This window comes from Brassica napus, chromosome A6 (assembly GCF_020379485.1).
Source record: "Brassica napus cultivar Da-Ae chromosome A6, Da-Ae, whole genome shotgun sequence".
In the NCBI taxonomy this organism is placed as follows: domain Eukaryota; kingdom Viridiplantae; phylum Streptophyta; class Magnoliopsida; order Brassicales; family Brassicaceae; genus Brassica; species Brassica napus.
Window position 1 is genome coordinate 12539430 of NC_063439.1, and position 19788 is coordinate 12559217.

Here is a 19788-nt window from a genome sequence, read left to right on the forward strand (position 1 = left end):
TTAGATATCTTTTTCGTCCTTTGTTATCGAGCTGCGACTCAACTAGGATTAGGGTTTTATGTTGCTAGAACTAGGTAACTCGCTGACGGCCCCTGCGGCCAAAGCCTTTGTATTCTCTTGTAATGATCGCAACGCTCTTACGCGGACTCGAAATAAGATCTACTGTTTTCTCTAAACTCGTTTGTTATCTTTTCATGATTTCCGCATATATTCGATCACTTGTCGTTGGCTCTCGCAGAGATCCAGGACCTCTGGGAAATTAGGGTTTTCCTAGTTTCCTTATTTAAACGGAAATCGACAGTGCGAATTTCGGTTCCCACAAAGTGATCTTCTCTCCCAAATGAAACTTGTAACAAAACTAGGTCTAGAAAAGAAAAGCTCTCCTGCCGTCAAACACTTAGGCAGTATATATTCTACTAGGTTAAAAACTCGTCAGGGCATTTTGGTAATTTGGCTTGGCCTTGGTTTTTAAGTCTGCTGAATCCAAAATGTCGCGTCTGGTGTCTCGACATCGATCGACCGTACATGTGTACATCGATCGATATTAATCTTCATCTGTCGAGGCATTTCCTGATATCGATCGTCAGCACCGATGCGTATCGATCGATTATTCTTCCTCTCGTCGACCTCTAAGTGGTCAGCTCGGGTGAAATGTCATTTATGCTCCAAAATGCTCCAAAGTCATAGCTTTACTCCGAAATGCACCTGAACCTGAAAACATACCTAGAAGAGTAGAAAACATAGATATATATATAGTAAAATAGTAATATACCATGGATAAAAATGGGTCAAATCCAGGATATATCAACTCCCCCAGACTTACCCTTTTGCTTGTTCTCAAGCAAAACATACAGGCAGTCTCTCTGAAAGAGGTTTGAAAATATTTGGGAACTTAAGATTTTAAAAACATAGAAATCTTTCCTCAACAATTTTGCAACCACATTTAAACAGTCCTAATCACAAAAGCACACTATGCAATATCCTAGCTTAGCAACCATTTCTAACATAACACAACTCACCAATCACGTCTGACATCCCCTCTACTGATTTCATTTCTTAGCATAAATATAAAGTGAATGATTTACCTTGGGAGTATCGATCACATGATGCAAGGATTTCAGACAGGTATCTGGAGCTGCAGGTAAAAGTTAGTTCCTAGTTTCTCTCTCTCTAAATTTTTCTATTGAGTCAAAGTTTGCTTCCATTGCAGGATCAGTGACCAAGATTGGACAGGCTTCCATGAATCAAAACTCAATGGTGGTTGCCACCAAGTTCTGTTCACTTCTTTTTGACCTATATCCAAGAGTTCTTTGCGAAAGCGAGCCTTGAAGATTGACGCCTCCAAGTCCCGTTTCGAACTCTTTTATTTGAGTCTTTATGAATCAAGCCTTAATGGTTTTAGCCACCAAGTCCTATTCAGACTCATCCTAATTAAACAATAGATATTTCTTATATTTTTTTTTCAATGATAAGTAATCTAGGGTCGAAATCTAGAGAGAGAAAATGTGATAAATAATCTAAACCAGACGTTACCTTCCAGACCTATCTGAAGAATCCGATCCCATGTATACCAAGCCCCAAGACAAGCGGTTATGTCAGGTTTAGTGTTGGAAATCAGCTTTGGTTACGTCATACGGTTCAAGGCAAGTGTGTAGTTGATAGGTTGATCTGCTTTAGCATCTTTAGTGCTATATGCAATCAGTAAATCTAAAATGGTGCTAAAGATCGGTTAGATATTCATGTTTAAACCAGTATAAGATTATAGTCCCTATTTTCGATAGCTAAGCATAATTTATTTGAAATTCCTTTTTACGTAAGAATAAAATAAATTATATCAGTAAATCTCCCCCCAGACTTAAATTACACTGTCCCAGTGTAACTCAGCCGGAGTTATGATGAAAAGTGTATGATGTACGAAATATAAAAAGTAGTTAAGATACATCTGACCGTGTTAGATATCGATCGATGGGTAAGTGTTACATCGATTGTCGTGTGGTTGCCTATGTCGAACGATGTCGACGTCTCGTCGTCGGTCGATATACAGGTCTTCCTACTTGGGTCTCTTAAATCTGAAAGAAATAAAACGAAAGAAATTAAATGCTAGCTAATGAAACCAAAGTAAAATACCTAATAGTGGGTTGCCTCCCACTCAGCCCTTGGTTATAGTCATTTAGCTTGACTGTGGTAGTGATTGGCTATTGGGTGGAGAAGCAGCTGCTTGTTGGAAAGCAAGCATCCACGTCATCTCTGCGCATTCTGGACCAAGATGCAATGAAACTTCTTGTGGCCTCATCATTTCTTGTCCATTTGTCATCCATCTTCCCAAGTACATTGGAGATGTTCTGTAGCCTTTCTTGAATGTTGTCAATGCTGACCTGGTGCCAGCCTATGTTGTCATAGGCGTATGCTGAAAGATCTGTCAGTTCCTTTTTCATTGACTCCACTGTCTTGTGTATCAGCTGCTCGCCGATTGTTGTAGACTCGGCGTCGATCGATGCGATTATGTGTTCGTTGGTCCATCTCGGTGAGTTGCCGTCGATCGATTTTTCCTTTGTCCTGTAGCCATTCTGCGTGGTTGTCTAGTCCACTGATTTTGTTGTCGAATGGAAAGTAGATGTCATCGCAGCGTTTGTCAAGTCGTTCCTCCATGTTGTCTAGAGCAGTGTAGATCTTGGATGTGATCTTGTCAACTTCTGCTGCTGTGTAAGGGAGTAACTCCACAGGTTTCCTGCCATCGATCCAGGGTCCTCTTAGCCTGTCGATCGATATTGATTTTTTCTGCAAAAAACTTTGATTAGTAATGTTCTCAATATCCTTTTGGGCATCAAGTAATTGAATAGACAATTTGTTTAAATCTATCATGACTGGTGATATAAAACGGTCATGCATATCCTCGTAAGTCCTCAGCCTCTCATTCATTGCTGAGACTTTGGCGTCGAGCGATGTGAAGGTGCACATGTCGATCGATGTGGCTGGATGTTGGTCCTTCTTGCGAATGGTGTCCATGTCTTGCTGTAGTAGCTCGATTTTGGTGCTTAGCCAGTCCACTTTGTTGTTGAGAGGGCAGTAAACGTCGTTTATCCTTGTGTCGATGTATGAGACTTCCCATTCATCCCTGTGTTGTGTTGAGCATCGCGGTTCTGCAAGGGTCTGAGCTGTAGGAACACTGACGTCGATCGATTTTGCACATGGTGCGTCGATCGATGCTGAGGTCGTAGCTTCCTTCTCAAGTTGCTGACGTAAACTATCAATTTCTGTCCTCATTTCTGCCATACATCTGGAAAGCTCATTGTAGCCTCTATCCAAAGGCTGATGTGTTTCATCTACCAGTGTTTTGAGCTCCTCTCCCAGTTTCTCCTGAGCTCCACAAACACCATTTCATCGATTTCTTCTTTGGTGTAGAGTTCTGGTGCCAGTCTTGTGAGTGTGAAGGAAGTGGCATGTTCTGGAAGACAGATGTGGCTCTCTTCAAAAAGAGATGCTCTTTCCAGTATTTTCCTGATGTTGTCCTTTGTGACAGGTATCATCTCACCAGCTGCGCTTCGTGCGTGTCCACGCTCATCTCTGTAGACTCCATATTCGTCCCTTTGTTCCCAAGTGAACTTTCTGGCTCCATACATGTCGAAAGCGCGGCTCCCACATTCATAGCGTCTGTCGATCGACGTCGGATTATCCATATCGATCGACGTTGGTGTTACCCTGTCGATTGTTGTCTCCATGATACCGTCGATCGATGCTTGCCCTTTTGGTTGGCGTGATAGATCTGGGTTGGTCTCTGTTGTGGTGAATCCTGCGTGGTTGTTGGGATCTGTTAGAATGACGTCTGGAGTGCCACGTTGCTGTGAGAACAGGTTGTCGGGTCCATTGGTTACTTGAAGGATGTCTGCTATGTCCTCTCTGGACACTTGTAAAATCCTTCCATCCATTGCACGTGCGTTGCCATCTGGATCCATGAAAATACCAAATTCATCAGGTGTTAGAAAACCGTAATCAATGTTTGCATAATTATTCTTTTTAGAAATAGAGAGATTAGGGTTTAGAGTAGTATCGATCGATGTAGATACAGTTACATCGATCGATGGCAGAGTAATTTCTGCAGAACTTGTGTTCTTGAGATGATTGCTCTTCATGGATTTTTCTGTTGATGTAGAAGGAAGAGTGTTCATCTTATTTGCTTGTGTGTTTGCTCTGATGTGTGTAGGTGGTTTCGGAGGTGCAACACGATTTATATAGGTATCTGTAAACCTAGTTAGGGAGGGAATATTCTCCTGCTCCTGAATTTTCGCTGCGGCGCGAATATCGATCGATGTTCCTTTACGGGTGTCGATCGATGTGAGCGGTTGTTTTGCTGGACGAGGGTGGGTATCGACCGATGTGGAGTGCACAGCGTCGAACGATGTTGGAAACGTGTTGGTGAAGTTGTGTGTTTCAAGTCTTTCATCCTGCAAAGACATTTCTATTGCACGTTCTTTCCAGTAATCCTCATCGTATTCCTCGGTATGTTCCTCATGAGGTGAAGTAATTACAGTGTCAACTGCAAAACTTTCATGGAAACCAATGTCTGCCCAACTGCCTATGGAATAATCATCATGTCCTCTCTTGGTTGGAGGTTGGAAGGCAAAATGTTGGTAGCAATGATTAGGTGAAGCGAAATGGTCAAGTGTGTGCATTACGTCGAGTGACGTGTTGTTGTGGTCATCGGTCACCATTGACACATTGGAATCGATCGATGGAAAGGTTGGGGTGTCGATCGATTCCGAGTACTCTGTTTCGTACTCCAATTCATACTCTGCTCCACAATGGCATGCGCCAATGAAGCCGAGTTCTTTCCCATAATCCACAGAATTAATTACCTTTCTCTTAGGTCGGATGGGATCGTAGTGGATGTTTGGGTCTATGAGCGTTAGACACAATTTGTTTTTGTTCATGTCACATACAGCTCCTACTGTAGCTAGGAAGGATCTTCCAAGCAGAAGTGGAGAGTTCCAGTTAAGCTCGATGTCTAAGACATGAAAATCTACAGGGACAAGGGCATTACCAATCAGTACCTCCAGATCTCTTATGATGCCTCCAGATCGTTTCTCTGAAAGATCCACGAAGGTGAAGGATTCTGTTGAGGGTTCGATGGTCAAACCAAGCTGGTCCGCCATGATCCTAGGGAGGATACTAACCGATGCTCCTGTGTCACACATTGAATGGGGAAATTCAACACCCTTGACTATGCATGGTATTGCAAACTTCCCAGGATCACTCTTCTTCGTCAATGTGATCCTGTGTTTCATCTTTCCTCTGACTTGATGAAACATTCTCCTAATGTCCTCCTCAGTTACCTTTGTTTCTCTGAAGAACATCCACAACCGGTGTGTGAAGTAAGCTTCATCAAAAGGTTTTTCGATTGGGATTCTGAGGACTCGTTTAGTGAAACCATCCATCTCCTTATCGTTAGCTTCCCTCTTAAGGTTTTTAGGAATCTTCTCCTTCCTTTTCCTTAATCTTCTCCCTTCAGATTCTTGTTCTTCTCTAACAGGTTCTGTTGAACTATTTAAAGGGCTGGGTGTTGGTTCGGGTGGGTTTGCTAATGGTTTAGGTGGTGTCTGAGTGCATTGATGTAATCATTATCGATTGAGGGTAACCGCACTCGGTATGTCAGAGGTGCCTGTCGATCGATGGGAGGTGTGTTGTGACGATCGACGTCGGACTCACTCTGTCGATCGATGGTTGAGTTAACCGATCGATCGATTTTTTCATAGAAAGGGGAGGGTGGGTGAGGATGCTTAGCTGCGAATTCTTCATGAGTTAGAATTCGAACCGCATTGCATTCAGTCGAATCGGCAGACGACGTCGATCGATGTCTGGAGCTATCCGTCCATCGATCTTCATCATGGTCTGTCGATCGATGCGAGTTCATCGACATCGGTCGACACCATTGGGATCCGCCGAGACTCATGGAGCTTTCGATTTCGAAATCTCCTTCCTCAAGGTTTTCATTTCTCACCACTTGCCAGAATTCATCATCTATGATGGCATTTACGTGGTGTTTCCCTTTGTCGGCTCCTGCTTCTCTAGCAAAAGCTTCTTGCCTCTTAATAGTCTCGCCCGTCTGAATTACTTGGGTTTCAAGTTTTCTCACCTGAGTCCCTAAGGTCTCGATTTTGGTGTTCAGATTGTTGTAGGCAGAGTCTATCTTACCGTTGAAATCCACGGTGATTTGTTGTTGTCCCAACAGTACTCGATCAAGCATTTCTTCGATCTTGCTTTCCTGAGTTTGGGGTGGTGGATTTTGATAGTAAGAGTTCGAGTAGCTCTTGCTGTTGTTGAAGGGTTTTTGAAATTGTGAACTTTGGTTACTTCTTTGGCCATTTCCAAAGAAGTTTCTGTTTCCGCCCTGGTTTCCAAATTTTTGGAATCCGGTACCTCCGATGTAGTTCACATCTTCTTCTCCTTCGGTATCTGCTACTTCTCCTTCAGCTGAACATACTTGCTTCCTAAGAAGTTCGTGCACCACATCTAACTTAGCTCTTACTTCGTCCATCTGTTCCTTCCCGATAGAGGCTACAGACTTCTTCCGTTCAGAGTCAGTGTTTTTGGTGCTGCTGCTGTTAGCAAGGTTTTCGATAAGTCTCACAGCTTCCAACGGATTCCGAGTAGTGAAGTTTCCTTCACTCGCCGTATCAAGAGCCATTTGATACTGTAAGGCGAGACCTCGGAAGAAAGTGCTTAGCAGCTGCACTTCATTAAATCCGTGGTGTGGACAGTCTCGCTGGAAAAACCTAAATCTAATCCACGCATCTTTGAAAGACTCTCCAGCCTTCTGCGAGAATGTGGAAATTTTGTTCCGAAGTTCTTCAGCGCGCGCCTCATCGAAGAAGTTTCGTAAGAAAGCATTCTTGATGTCGCTCCAGGATGTTAAAGATCATGTGGGTTGCTGCCTAAGCCAGTGCATCGCTTCTCCATTCAGCGTGTATCTGAAGAGCTTGCACAGCAGGTAATCTTCGGGGACTCCTTCCATTCGAATGGCAGCGATTAGATCCTCGAACCGTTCCAAATGGTCCATAGGATGCTCGTGCGGTAACCCAGAGTAGGGTATCTGCGACACGAGAGTGTAGTATTGAGGCTTCAGCTCGAAATTCTGCTTCTGGATCTCCGGAAGTCGAATCGCTGATCTGTTGGAATAGTACTCATCCGGGCGATTGTAGTCGGCCAGTGGTTTCGATCGAGCCTCCTCATCTACAGGTTGAGCAGCTCCTGTAGCATCAACATCAGGGATTACAGTTCCCTGAGCATCTATTTTCTGACCTGTTGCATTACGCAGATGACCGGCCTGGTCATACAGGTTTCCGTTCTCATCCTGAGTTAGAATAATAATGTTTACCATTTTTGACGACACGTTATCGATCGACGTACACGGTGTAGTATCGATCGTTGTCGGACGACTGGGATCGATCGACGATGACGGTCTTGTGTCGGTCGACGGTTGGTTGTGCGTATCGATCAACGACGAAGTGGTTGCGTCGAGCGATGTGGAACGTTGACCTCTACGGATGGTGTGTTCCAAATGAGCAGGATCATCTGAGAATAGCAAGTCTTTCTCCTTGTTGCTTCTGGTACCGCTGGGCATGCACCTGAAAAGACAAGAAAAAGAAAGATTATTAGAAAAGGGGGTAAAGAAAAGAATAAGAACTAATAAAACTAAATCTAATGGCGATCAAAGCGTCCCCGGCAACGGCGCCAAATTTGATACCACTCAAATTACCCTAAGGAATGTTACTCTCATCAAAAGAGGTTCAGATGTAGTACTTAGGGATCGAATCCACAAGGAGCTAGGGAACAATTAAATCTAGTGTTTATTAATTCTAAAGGTTGTAATGTTTTAATTAAAATAGCAATAGTAACTAGCGAGTAAATGATAAATGTAACTTAGATTGAAAATGATATTAGATGCAGGGCCACTATTCAGGTGTTGGAGATTATAATTCCTATAGATGCCTAACTGTTGCATGCATGATATATTAGAGCTCATTCGCTTAACTCAGTGATCAGCTGTCGCATGTACCACTGGTTAACAGACTAGATCTTGTGTCTCACCGGTTAGATGCAGACACAAGAGAGTGTCGATCGATAGTCAATTAAGACGTCGACCGATACACTTTTGCCAACATCGATCGATTGTCAGTTGAGGACATCGATCGATGGGTTCTAGCCAGGCCTATGCGCGAGTATGAAAATGCTCTACTAAGATTCTAAATTGGCGGTTAGTCCTCTCTAGCAATCCTAATATGATAGATAGATGTCATGATGGGATAACAAGGGTGCTTGAATATGCAATCCTATGATCATGTTCTAGTTAGCTAGGCTAAAACAAGCAATGAGTACAAATCTATCATGAATATCACAACAAGGCAGATCTATAGTTTGGGGCTAATCCCACAAACCTATCTGAACCCTGGATCTAACAGTTGAACTACTCAGACATAGCAAAGCAATTCATATCAATGGATAAATAGAAACTCATAGAATAGATGATAAGGAAGATGAAAACAAGGAGTTCCAATCACAAGTGATCTTCTCTCCCAAATGAAACTTGTAACAAAACTAGGTCTAGAAAAGAAAAGCTCTCCTGCCGTCAAACACTTAGGCAGTATATATTCTACTAGGTTAAAAACTCGTCAGGGCATTTTGGTAATTTGGATTGGCCTTGGTTTTTAAGTCTGCTGAATCCAAAATGTCGCGTCTGGTGTCTCGACATCGATCGACAGTACATGTGTACATCGATCGATATTAATCTTCATCTGTCGAGGCATTTCCTGATATCGATCGTCAGCACTGATGCGTATCGATCGATTATTATTCCTCTCGTCGACCTCTAAGTGGTTAGCTCGGGTGAAATGTCCTTTATGCTCCAAAATGCTCCAAAGTCATAGCTTTACTCCAAAATGCACCTGAACCTGAAAACATACCTAGAAGAGTAGAAAACATAGATATATATATAGTAAAATAGTAATATACCATGGATAAAAATGTGTCAAATCCAGGGTATATCACGGCCCGATCGACAGAGAACACTGATCGAGATAGAACACGAAGTGAGACAGACGACGAAGTCATCGAGAGAGCCGACGGACCGAGAGAGACGACGGCCAGACAGAGAAGATGGAGCAACCGAGACGACGGAGTGAGAGAGCAGATGGAGTCGTCGAGAGAGAAGATCTTGTGAGAGAGAAGACGGAGTGTACGAGAGAGATGAGCTTTGGTTTTTTCGCGAAACCCCGACCGAAGGAGAGAGACACAAGAGGAAGCGGTCCAATGAAACACTGCCACGCAAGGTTCCTTACCATTTCTTAAACGCCCAAAATAAGGACCGGTTCTTTCTTTTTCCCCCTTTTTCATTTATTTTTTTCCCCTTTTCTTTAGAAACTCCACTTAAGGACCACCGATGGAGGTGGTCTAAAGAACTAATGTAGAAGAGATATGTTTTGATATATTGACAGTACAAGAAAAATGCCTATTTATACAAGAATAGAGAAGAGTCTCTACGTTACGGTATTAACAAGGTTTCCTTAACAGAAGGAATTAGTATCCCGAGTATATCTCTATAATATTTCTAACACGCCCTCTTAAGATGAAGGGAGAGAGCTCACTCCAATCTTTTCACAAAGTTCTAAGAAGCGAGCTCGAGAGAGAGGTTTTAAGAGGGCATCATCATACTGGTCCCGAGTGTTGACATGAGAGACTTGCAGAGCGCCTCTCTGAACCTAACCACAAACAAAGTGATAATCTAGGGATATGTTTTTCATACGCGAGTGAAAAACATGATTAGCACAGAGGAGCGTTGCTCCAACGTTGTCGCAGTACACAACTAGTGAGGAAGTGATGGCAACCCCTAATTCAGTGAGGATACTTCATATCCAGCTCAGTTCAGCCGATGTGTTAGCTACTGCTCTATATTCAGCTTCCGTCGAAGAGCGAGCTACACCTTTTTGTTTCTTAGCAGTCCAAGAGATAGGATGATTTCCGAGATAGACGATATAGCCGTTGGTGGAGATATAGTCATCAGCATTGCGGGCCCAATCTGCATCAGAGTAAGATTGGAGAATGAGTTTGTTGTTGCTGCTGAAGAAGATCCCATGTGTTGGAGTACCAGCCAGATATCGTAGAATTCGTTTTGCAACCTGCCAGTGATCTTCGGTTGGTCTATGCATGAATTGAGACAAGTGAGTCACAGCAAAGGCAAGGTCCAATCTCGTGAACTGAAGATATTGCAAACTTCCAATGAGTTGTCTGTACTTAGATGGATTAGATAGTGGTGTACCAGATTATAATGTGAGCTTTGGAGAAGACGCCATCGGTGTTGAAACTGGTTTCACATTCACCATGTCATATTTGTGGAGCAAGTCAAGTATGTATTTACGCTGAGAAAGATGCAGTCCTTGTTTGTTCGATGAGCTTCTAGTCCGAGTAAATAATTGAGATCTTCTGGGTCTTTCACTGAGAACCGTTCAGCAAGGAGGCGAAGGATGGTAGCAATCGCCGGTTTCGAGTTCCCAGCGACCAATATATCATCAACATAGACGAGAAGATACACGAGTTCATTGCCACGTTTGAGAACGAAAAAAGAGGTGTCTACAAGAGAGTTAGAAAAGCCGAGACTGAGTAGAAATGATTGAAACTCAGTGTACTACGCTCTAGGTGCTTGTTTGAGACCGTATATAGCTTTCCGGAGGCGGCAAACATGATCAGGCTTGTCCGTATCAACGAAGCTGGGTGGTTGCTCCATATAGACCTCTTCTGTGAGTGTTCCTTGGAGGAATGCATTGTTGACGTCAATCTGTTGTATAGGCCAACAATTGCTCACTGCAATGTCCAAAACAAGACGAAGTGTGGTTGATTTAATAACCGGTGAAAAGGTATCTGTATAATCATAACCCTGCTGATGATTGTAACCCTTCGCAAAGAGCCTTCCTTTACACGATTTGTGTGTACCATTAGGGTTGTATTTGTACTTGTAGATCCATATACATCCAACAACATTTTGATCAGGGTGCCTTGGAACAAGATCGTACGTGTGATTTCGCGCAAAGGCGTCCATCTCAGTCGACATAGCACCTCTCCATCTTTTGTCTTTCAACGCTTGAAGCAGTGTACTCGGTTCAACTGGAAACCTACTAGACAGAGTCGCGGAGTAGTTGTACTTAGGATTTGGCTTCACTATCTGGTTTCTTCTGCGAGTGAACAAGGGATGTTGAACCAGAGGTTGCAGAGGAGACTGCACTGGCTGTGCAACTTGTGGTGAAGACGGTGGAGTTGTTGTTGGCGTGGTGTGAGTTGTTGACGGTAGAATAGCAGATGGCGATGTAGAGTTGGTGTCTTGAGTAGACGAAGTTGTGGTGGTAGATTTCTGATGTACCATCAGGTTAGAATCAGAGCTCGAGGATCCCTACGGTGGCACTACGAGTGGTAGTTGAGGGTTAAGGTTTATTTTTGTAACTGGTGAAAAGGTTAAGAGTCTCGGGTTGTGGTGTGGTTTGGGTGGGTCTTTTAGGTGCATTGGTTTGAGAGAAAGGAAACACATTCTCATCAAAACGTACATGACGTGATATGTAAATCCTTCCAGAGCTAGGTTGAAGGCATAAGTAAGCACTTTGGGTTTGAGAGTATCCTAGGAATACACAGGGTGTGGAGCGTTCTTCAAGCTTGTGGGATGTGTAAGGACGAAGAAATGGGAAACAGAGACTGCCATAGACCCGCAGCTTCATGTAATTGGGTTGAATCCCAAAGAGTTTATGATAAGGAGACACCATTTGCAGCACCGAGGAAGGCAGTCGATTGATAAGATAGACGGCTGGTGAGAAGGCATAGGTCCAATATTTCTTTGGCATGGATGCGTGTGTGAGGAGGGTGAGACCGGTTTCAACAACATGTATGTGCTTCCTTTTGGAGATTCCTTTGTGCTCCGGGGTATGTGGGGGAGATGTGAGATGAAAAATGCCTGCTTCAGACAAAAACTTTCTGATTGCAACCAACTCGCCGCCGTTGTCTGAGTAAAGAGTTGAAATCTTCGCAGAGAAATAGTTTTCTAGTTGTGCTCTGAACGCCTTGAATGTTTCGAGTACTTGCGATTTTAGCTTCAGCGGATAGAGCCATGTATAGCGCAGATAATGATCAACAAGCACCAAGTAATACTTGTAGTTGTCGATGGACACAATAAGAGAGCTCTATAGGTCAGTATAAATGTATTCAAAAGGTCGGGTTGAGGTAATGGTGTTTAGAGAGAAAGGTAGTTTATGAGTTTTATTGATGGCACAATCCGAACATAAAGAAGTTTGTGTTACAGATTTTGCAAAAGGTAAAGAAAAATCAGAAACAATTGAATGAAGAATAGGAAAGGCTGGATGGCCTAGATGATGATACCAATCGGCCATGGTTATTTGTGGTGAGGTGTTTGCGAAGAAAGCTTTAAGGGTAGAGGGATGGGAAGGCTACTCATAGAGCTCATCCTTGGTCTTGCCTTGGATTAACGACCTGAAAGTGAGCAGGGAAAAATTCCACAGAAACTTTATTAGCATTGCATAATCAATATACAGAGATAAGATTCTTGCTAATATTTGGAACACATAAGACATTGTTTAAATGTAAATGTCGAGTGATGGAAGGTAAAGAGAGGGAACCCGTGTGAGAGATGGAGAGTCCCGAACCATCTCCTATCAGAACCGAGTCATCTCCATTGTAAGGATGATGCATGGACAAGTTGCACAGATCACTTGTAAGTTGATGTGTGGCACCGGAATCCATCAGCCAGGCGTTAGTCGGGTTTGGTGATGCGATAGCCATGTTGGCGCGTGGTTGCCAAGGAGTGAAAGCTGACACGTTGTAGGCTTTTGTGTTCTGTGGAGAGAACTGAAGACCTCTCTTTGCACTGTGACCAAACGTATGGCCCAGTTGACAGCGTCCTTGATAGCCTCTGGATTGACGAGTGTCTTGTTGTTGCTGCTACAGCTGATAGGACTGTTGAGCACCTTTGTTGTTCCAGTTACAGTTGTAGGTTCTGGTCTGTTGATTCTTTGGACGAGTGGTCGTGACTTGAGCTGAGACAGGTGCAGTTACAACTGCAACTGTCGAGAGACTGAGATGTTTAGCCTCTTTGTTGATCAGTTTCTCGTGGATCTCAATGATGGATGGAGTTGTGTCGTGACCTTCCACTTGATCTGTGACGGACTTGTATTCTTCCGGAAGGCCATCGATAATGTATTCGATCTTGTCTTCATGGTCAAGTGATTTTCCAAGAAGCGCTAGTTGATCAAACCTACTTGTCAAGCCGCACATGTATTCGTTAATTGTCTTGTCGCCTTTGGTGTATTGTTTGATCTGCAAGCGAAGCTGTTGAATGTGACCATGGCTCGGGTGGCATAGGTGGCACTGAGATATTTCCATACATCGTGAGATGTTTTTGTGTTAGGTGACGAGAGTCTGGATCAAGGGTGAGAGAGTGCCAATGAGACCGCTAAAGATGAGGCGATCCTGCCATCTCCACTTGGTGTAGGCGGGGTTAACCACCGATTGATCGTCCTCTGTGACTGTCAGTTCCGGTGCAGCAGTGGAGCCATCGAGATAGCCGGCTAGATCATAGCCATCGAGAAGGGCATGAACTTCAAGGTTCCAAGTCATGAAATTGGTTGAGGTGAGTTTGGTGACGTTAATCATGTTAACGTTTAGGAGACTTTGATTTGTGTCATCGACAATCTCTAGCCATTGAGATCAAGTTGTTTGTGTGATAAAGAGATAGATTAGAGAGAAATAGGATGGCGGGGTAAAAACATTTTAGAGTAACCGATTTCCTCTTGATACCATGTAGAAGAGATATGTTTTGATATATTGACAGTACAAGGCAATTGCCTATTTATACAAGAATAGAGAAGAGTCTCTAGGTTACGGTATTAACAATGTTTCTTTAACATAAGGAATTAGTATCCCGAGTATATATTTATAATATCTCTAACAACTAACACTTCCACAGAAAATAATAATAGTTAATTAAAACGAAGCCTTAAGTTTAATACAATTTTTTTCTTTACGAACACAAATATATATTTGGTGTAAGCATTGCGGTCTAGTTGTAAGGGTTTAACGGCTTTTACACCAGGTATTGGACATTCCAAAGTGCTGCATGCAGACCCTTTTGTTGTGGTCGTGTGTTGTGGAGAAAGCATATCCATCAAAGATATCATACATGCATATAACCGCATGTCGATCAGAATGCTACAGTGAGAGATGCATCTTGAAAAAGTTGTTTAAGAAGTTGTTCATAATTATTGCATGTGTTGTAGTAAGTAGTTGATCATGAGTGCAAAAAAAAACCAATATATACATTTTTTTATCTATTTTAAAAGAAAAATGGTATAATAATTAAGAACTTTTATGATACCCATATTACGTGATGAGTAATATATACTGGTATTTATGATATTGTAATAATTTAGAGTTTGATATTCAAACTTTGTTAAGTATCATTAGAATATATTGAATGTGTAAACTGTTATGTCGAAAAACTGGTACTGCCTCTGGGAAGAAAATGTAACACACACCACTATCACTACCAAGATAATCATGGGACAATAGATGGTTTGTTAAATATTTTTTTCGATGCTCAAACTAGAAGAAGACCAACTGACTGGTCTGTAAAAATATGTAAAAGGGGGAGACGAAGAGAAAGTCCCGCTCAATAGCGCCGTCTCAGGTGTGCGCATCGCTTGTGTATGTATGCCTTCGTAGAATTTGATACATATGTACAATATTTTTTTCTTCATTGGTGATTGACTATGCTGGGAATGCACTGGTGATTTATTTTGTATTTAACCACGCTGAATTGGATTCTTTGGCTGGTGGCTACTTTGGAAAGCTATTTTCTCACCTTTGGGGATGGAGTAGTCGGTGCAGTAATCTTTGCTGAGTGTTTTGGTTTTTTTCTTTTCTTGATGATGGATAAGTTGATGGAGTACATAGTGGGATATTCGATTTTTCTTTTTTAACGAAGTATTCAAAACTTGATTACGATAATTTTCTTCGTTTTAATAGATTATGCTTGAAACGCTTGGCCTTTTCAATAGCTGATAAGTATCTCTTCATCTTCACTCTACCACTTTGTTTGGTAATTAGGTGACATATACAGTACAGTTAACTAAGTATATATAGTTTGGCTGGTGTGGATCAAATCTTCACTCTTATGGTTAATAGGTTATGTATGCTGCAAATAAGTAGCCCTTTGTGAAACAAGGATCAACCAGCGTAGCTTCATCATTTTTTTTTTGAAATTGAGCTGCTTTAATTGTGTGCTCACATAGTATCTTATCGACATTATATTGTTCACAATACAACCTCTCTGCAAAAAAAGGAAGGCTATGAATCAAAACTGAGAAAATGAACATGTCATAAGTGAGTGAATGCGTTGTGGATGTGTCTTACTTTTTCTAGATCATCCATACAATTAATTGCTCTACCAGCAACATAACTACGGTTTGAATCGAATTGTTGGCCAGTTAATATACTCATTTTCGTGTGTCTCACATGCATCATTAGTTCAACTTTTATGTAAGATTTGTTTTTAATTAGGCAGCTTTTTTCGCCTTTCTGCAAATCATCTTGAGATCATCTTTCTAGTATAATCCACAAAATAGGCAATAGGAAACACTCTTTATTTCTTTCTTTCTTTAGCACGCTGCTAATAGATTCTACAAAATTTCTCGTCATGTTATCATATTCGGTTAAGTTTCTGGTTTTGGTTTGGCTGGCTGTGGAGGTGGTTGTTGTTCTTTGTTTGGTGCAGCAGTCTTTGATAAAGGCGGAGGCAACAGATGTATCAGAGTTGGTTTGGGTTGTGGCTTGGTTCATTTTGTCTGAACACTGAAAGGGAATGTGCTCTCGTCAAACATAAAATGACGTGAGAGAATGATATTCTTTGAGTTGAGATCAAGACATTGATATCCTATATGGTATGTCGAGTATCCTAGGAACACGTAAAGAGTCAATCATGGCAACAACTTGTGTTGTGAAGTTGGAAGGAGATTCAGATAACATAGAGACAAAAGACCTGAAGATGATCATACCGAGAGAGTTATTTGAAAAGTCTTGTGAATGGTATCTCTTTGTTAACTGCCGTGGAAGAAAGGATGTTGATGATATGAGCTGAAGTATGTAGCTCTTCTACCTAATAACCAAGAGGCATTTTAGTTTGAAAGAAGAGCGTCCTGACGAGATTGTTGAATGTCTGTAGCATCCATTCTGCCTTGCCGTTTTGTTGTGATGTGTATGGACAAAAAAAGGGAAAATTTGTCCATGTGGTGGTGAAGTAGTCCATGAACTGCTTGTTGTCATACTCTCGACCATTTTCGCATTGTCGTGATTCTATCTCTCGGTGAAAGTGAGTTCAGATAAGAGCTGAGAAATAGAGATAGCGACTAAAGACTTCACTCTTTTTCTGTAATAGATAAACCCAAAAAGTGACTGTTTTCGTCAAGAAAAATTAGATAATAATTGTTGCCCCAAATGCTAGAAAACAGACTTTTCCGTAAATCAGAATGTATCAAGTCAAAAGGATTTAAGGCAACTGTAATTGAGTTTTGAAATTGAAGATGAAAATGTTTTCCAAGTTGACATGCATGATACAATTTTGTCATGTCAATATAATAAAGATAAAACCAGAAGTTCTAAGTGAAGAAATAGTTGAAATTTTGGCTGACCAAGAAAGTGATGCCATAATTTTCCCCAAGATGCAGAAACCGTGAGAGCTTTTGGACATTTAGCTGGTGGTGTGATGGAGTAGAGTGGCCCGTGCTGTTACATCAGATAATTGGGCTCTGAGTTCTAAAATCCTTAAAACAAAACCAAACGGGTCAAACTCAATGAAACATAAATTATCAGTGACAAATCGACGGACCAAGAAGAAATTGTTTATAATGTCTAGACAGACAAGGATATTACAGAGGTGAAGTGATCGGGAGTTTGTGGGTATGGTTGTGTGGCCGGTTATGGTAGCAAGGGCAAAGCATCCGTTACCAACCTGAACAGACGGAACATAGTTATTATTAAAAAGGAAACGTAGTGTACCTGCAATGTGGTTTGATGCTCCGGAATCCATGTACCAAGCGTTGTTCATTGGATATTGTAAGCTCATCGTCTGGGACGCGGCAGGGAGTGCACTTTGGAGATAGGCACATGTGCTCTATGTCCGTGCATGTGACATGTTTTGAACGTAGTTTGCTTCTCCTTGTTGACGTTATCGATGAGAACCAAGAACATTGTTGGAGTGGATAGATGATCCTCCATACGATGATGGTGGCGCTAGGTGATATGTTGGATGCGGCTGGTGATACTGTGGTGGCTGATATGGTGGCGGAGCTCCAAAAGAGGTTTGGTATATCCATGGAGGTTGATTATATGACCAGGGTGGATACAAAGAGTGATAGTTGTTCCACTTATTATTTTTATGACGTCCGCGACCACGGTTGTGACATCCATGATTCTTGGAGTTATAGTTGCGTCTCAAGTTTTTTATGTTGTACTATTGAGAAGAGCGATTCTGTCGGGGATTGTTGTTGGCATACATGATGTTGGGAGTTGATGGAGTGCTGCCTTGTTGAGGAGTTGCCTTGACTTATTTATCCAGGTGTTTTCTTCCATCAGCAACATGGAATGGGCCTTTGTGAAAGAAGGAAATATTTATGAAGTTGAATGACATTAGTAATGTTGTCAAACTTTTCAGACAAACCGTTGAGCATGTATATTACCAAGGCGCGTTCATTGTCATGTGAGTCAAGATTTGTCAATAGATCGGAGAGGGTCTTGAGTTTATGAGTGTAGGCCGTGATATCCATATTACCAATCGTAAGGGTTCGAATTTCATTGTCATATTGAATTGACTGAGCTTCTTTATTGTCTCTAAAAGGTTTTCCAGGGTTAACCAGAGATCACGAGCGGTGGGCTTGGCTTTGAGAATGGTGTCGAAGAGTTGCTCTGGCACGTTTCCATAGATCCACATCTTCACTAGCCCGTTATGTTCTTTCCATTGTGTATCTTCAAAAAATGTTGGTACCGATGATACATCTAGGTGTCCCTTGACACCGAAACTGGTGCAGTGAGTTTAAAATAACTCACCCCATTGTCGTAGTTCAGCTGGTTCAGATCCAGCTTAACTGGAATGTAAGCCCGGATCTGTATGATCCATAGGGTATGTCTGTGTTAGAAACGGCAGCAGATGTCTTTCTTTACGAGTTGGAGAGGAGGGTCGGGCAAGTGTGAGAAGAGATGATAGATCGAGGAGGAAGAAAAATTGTGAGAAGATAATAGATTGAATATAGTTTTACTAAAACTTGTTTAGCTCTGACACCATGTTTTTGGTAAAGCTCTTTGACGAAGATGATACTCATTAGCTCTCAATATATAGGATACAATCAATTAGGGTTCTCTATACATTATGATATTTACCATATCTGTAGAAAATAATAGAAAGCAAAAGATGGAAATAATATTTGTATTGACTCTTATAAGAATAATAGTTAGGACTACATACATATAAAAACTAGTGATATTTCCTAATTTAGATAGATACAAATATACATAAATATCTTATATAATAACTATATAATATTTAATAATAATATCTATGATATTATATATCTTATATAAGCTTCAAGCCTTTGCTTGGAAGTTAAAAGCGTCTACGAAGATATGTTATCTTATTTGGCAGTTATTAACTGGGCATGTTGCAGTAACAAGGAATTTAGCAAGTCGCAATATGAGATGTGATAACTACTGCCCAAGATGTGGAGAATTGGAAGAATCTGTCACACATGCTATCTTTGAATGCCGGCCAGCGCTACAAGCTTGGACCTTATCGGCAACTCCAACAAGCCCAGAGATATTTCCAGTACCAAGTGTCTACGCGAATATGGACTACCTATTCTGGAGGAAAAACTCTATTATTGAGCCGGAACAAGACAGGGATCCTTTTCCCTAGATAATTTGGTATATCTGGAAGGCTAGGAATTATAAACTATTCAGGGGATAGATAGAGACCCTTTGGAGTTGGTCTGTTATGCAGAGAGTGAATGCCAGGTCTGGTTTGATGCGAACGATGTGGCACAACCTGTGGTACAAGCGAACAATATGGCGAACCCCCAAGTCATAAGCTTGGGTAATATATGCTTGTTGGATGGATCTTGGACATCATCTGCCAACTTCAGTGGACTTGGATGGGTTTGGATGGACAATAGGGGAAATACTCAGCTCATGGGGATGAAGAATCTTTCTCGACGTGAATCAGCCTTGCATTCGGAAGTAGAAGTGCTATGGTGGGTAATGGAGAATATGCTACAGCACTCAACATGCCAGCGCTTTGGGACGGACTGTAAGGAGCTGATCGCAATGTTAGATGACCCTCATGCGTGGCCTAGCTTTGCGACAAAATTGGAGAAGATAGAGACGCTACGGATATGCTTCCCGGATTTCAGCATCACTCATGTTCCACGAGAGAGAAATCAATTTTCAGACTTTTTAGCTATGAATGCTAGATCCTTCCATAGAGAGTCACTTTTCATTGGTTGTTCTATTCCGGTCTGGTTACCCAGACCACCTCAAGCTTGAGTAATAGAATGGCCGTTCGATGTCAAAAGAAAAAAAAAGAATCTAAATAATTAAAACTTAAGTACAAATATAAATTGAACCTGACTTTTTTTAAATATTTACAAGCTTATGCCACTAAAATAAACTTTTACTCACAATTAAAGTAAATTAATTTAT

At 41.7% G+C, this 19788-nt stretch overlaps 1 non-coding gene across 1 annotated transcript; it reads left to right on the forward strand.

Moving 5' to 3' along the window:
* Nucleotides 1–6737: 6737 nt before the first annotated feature.
* On the forward strand, nt 6738–6843 carry LOC125575979. Its single transcript, XR_007314519.1, has one exon. It is a non-coding gene; the product is annotated as a small nucleolar RNA R71 (small nucleolar RNA).
* The last annotated feature ends 12945 nt before the right edge of the window (nt 6844–19788 follow it).